This window comes from Pseudonaja textilis, chromosome 9 (assembly GCF_049901715.1).
Source record: "Pseudonaja textilis isolate UNSWEBS1 chromosome 9, rPseTex1.2, whole genome shotgun sequence".
In the NCBI taxonomy this organism is placed as follows: Eukaryota; Metazoa; Chordata; class Lepidosauria; order Squamata; family Elapidae; genus Pseudonaja; species Pseudonaja textilis.
Window position 1 is genome coordinate 17,922,574 of NC_141998.1, and position 2,822 is coordinate 17,925,395.

Below are 2,822 nucleotides of genomic sequence, written 5' to 3' on the forward strand. Positions count from 1 at the left end.
TGTGACAGCCCTTCAAACATTGGAACACTATTCTCACGTCCTTCTCTTCACTAGACTAGCCTAAGTACTCTTAGAATAAGAATGGATTTATCAAGCTTTCTCCTAGCTTCATTAGAAACTTTTATGACACCGAATAGCACATAAATTTCAAAATTAGAGACGGAGAGAAAGACAGACAGACAGACAGACAGACTGATGGACAGACAAAGTGGCTGCAAGCAATGAGCATGATAGTCTAACTAATAGAGAAGACCTCAAGGTTGAGACCGTTGTTCTAAGGCTTTAGAAAAGACTCCAGAAATGTTCAATTATTGCAAGCTTTCATCTACATTTTTTGAGCCCTTAATTCTGCAAGATTGATCTTATACTGTCCTATGTAAAAGATAGGAAATTGAGGGTAAGAAGTAGAGATTACGCTATTGCTTTGAAACGAATCTACTACATTTTAATTCAACTTATCCTCCTTTAGCACACCCAAGCTATCCATCATTAAAGAAACCATTATGCTTAAAATATTAATCTAATATGTTATTAATAACATAGCCTAGGAATCTATCTTTCAAAAGACAGTTTTTATCATCTTGTTCTCTTTTAATTTGCAGTTTGTCCTTTTTTCCCCAAAAGGAAATTTCTCTTTGAACAGTGTTCAAACTGCTTCAAACTGTATGACCTTAAATATCACTTTTTTTTAAAAAAAAGAGGTTTTTAATAGTTAAAATACACACTTTGATAAACCATTATCCAATGTGCAATTTAGATTTTTTTTTTAAAAAAACTGCATACTGTCAAAAGGAAGGAAGCTTTTTTAAAATATACATATAACAACTACCCCTCTAAATGTTAGACGGATATCAAATTGGCTATTCAAAAAATTCCTGCCCTTGGTAAATAAATATTTCTTTTTTTAAAGGATGCACTCAAATTAATTGCTGCATGCATATTGAGGCAACATCAAATGTTATTTTGCTTGTGTGAAGAAACTAGATGGAGCTTTTCCTTCATTTTGTATTACTTTGGATACATTTTTTTAAAAAATCAGATTACCTTTTTGGCTGTCTGTGACCAGAGCCACAACAGGAAACAGGCAAGGTGTTCTTTTTTCGTAACCATTTAGATTAATAGAGTTGGAAGCAGTAGTGGGATCCTACCTTAGTCGCTACCAATTTGGTGGGTGATCACGTGTGTGGGTGTGTGCGGGCACCCGCCTAACACCTGCGGAACTGGGCCAAACTGATAGCATACCACCATTGGTTGGAAGGGACCTTGTAGGCCATCTAGCCCAACCCCCTGCCGAAGCAGGAGACTCTACCATTTCGGATAGATGTCAGTCTAATCTCTTCTTGAAAGTCTCCAATGTTTGAGTGCACTTCTCTAGGATACTATAGAAATGATCCCTGAAAGTATAGTTGTCATACAATGAAAGGGAATCTACACTGCAGCTTTTGTTAACACATTTTACACGGGGATACTTTTAGAGTTGATCTGAAAACTCCATCTGGCACAAAATGTAGCAGCTGTTCCTAATAAAGTCCCTTGAGAGAGTTTGACTCCTGCTGATATCAGGGAGACATCTCTGTAATTTTCTTGGCAACGGTGGATTCGTTTCCCTGCTACTTTCTCCCTGTATGTTTCTGCAATTTACAAGTCCAACTAAATCCCTAGGATTTTCAGGGAGTCTCCCACTGAAGGACTAACTGTCCTTAGGTCCAAACCTGCTTAGATCAGCCAAGGACATTGGATGCTGCTACCCTCTCAGCACTGGACACTAAGCATCTACATCTTCCATTAGAGGCAGGGAAAAGAATGATTAACATCTGAATCTGTTTTAATTGGAGAAGATCAGGATTGAAGCATCCTGAATACAGTAAGGCTGGCACGATAAACGGAGCAAATTTTCCTCAGAATCCCTCTGGTCTTGGAGGCCTTCTAGTTCCAACCCCCTGCTCAAGCATTTCAGACAATTGTCTGTCCAGTCTCTTCTTATAAACCTCCAGTGATGAAGCATCTATAACTTCTGAAGGCAAGCTGTTCCACTGGTTGTCCCAAAGGTGCTTTTTCAAGAGACAACAGGAGGAGGAGGAGGAGGAGGAGGAGGAGGAGGAGGAGGAGGAGGAGGAGGAGGAGGAGAAGAAGAAGAAGAAGAAGAAGAAGAAGAAGAAGAAGAAGAAGAAGAAGAAGAAGAAGAAGAAGAAGAAGAAGAAGAAGAAGAAGAAGAAGAAGAAGAAGAAGAAGAAGAAGAAGAAGAAGAAACAACTTTGATGAGAAGCAAAATGTCTTCAACGAAAAACCAGAAAGTCTAGTTGCCTCTTGAAAAAAGCACCTTTGGGACAACCATGATCTGGATGACTGAGAATTTCCATAGACATGCTCCATTGGTTAATTCTTCTCACTAGTAGGAAGTTTCTTCTTAGCTCCTTGATTAAGTTTCCATCCCTTTCTTTTTGTCATGCCTACAGATGCTTTGGAAAATAAGTTGACCCCCTCCTCTTCTTTGTGGCAGCCCCTCAAATATTGGGAGAACTTTCATGTTTTCACAATTGAACCCAAATTTTCTGTTGCCAAGTGAGACGTTTGTTAAGTGAGCTTTGCCCCATTTTACGACCTTTTTGCCATCTTGTTAAGTGAATCACTGCCACTGTTAGGCTAGCAACATGGTTGTTAACTGAACCTGGTTTCGCCATTGACCTTGCTTGTCAGAAGGGTGCAAAAGGGGATCACATGACCCCAGGACACTGCAACCATCATAAATATGAGTCAATTGCCAAGTATCCAATTTTTGATCACGTAACCATGGGGATGCTGCAATGGGTGAAAAATGGTCA

General features: G+C 39.3%; 1 pseudogene; it reads right to left on the reverse strand.

The window, feature by feature from the left end:
- Positions 1-1,313: 1,313 nt before the first annotated feature.
- Positions 1,314-1,410, reverse strand: LOC148125052 (small nucleolar RNA U3; annotated as a pseudogene).
- Positions 1,411-2,822: the final 1,412 nt, after the last annotated feature.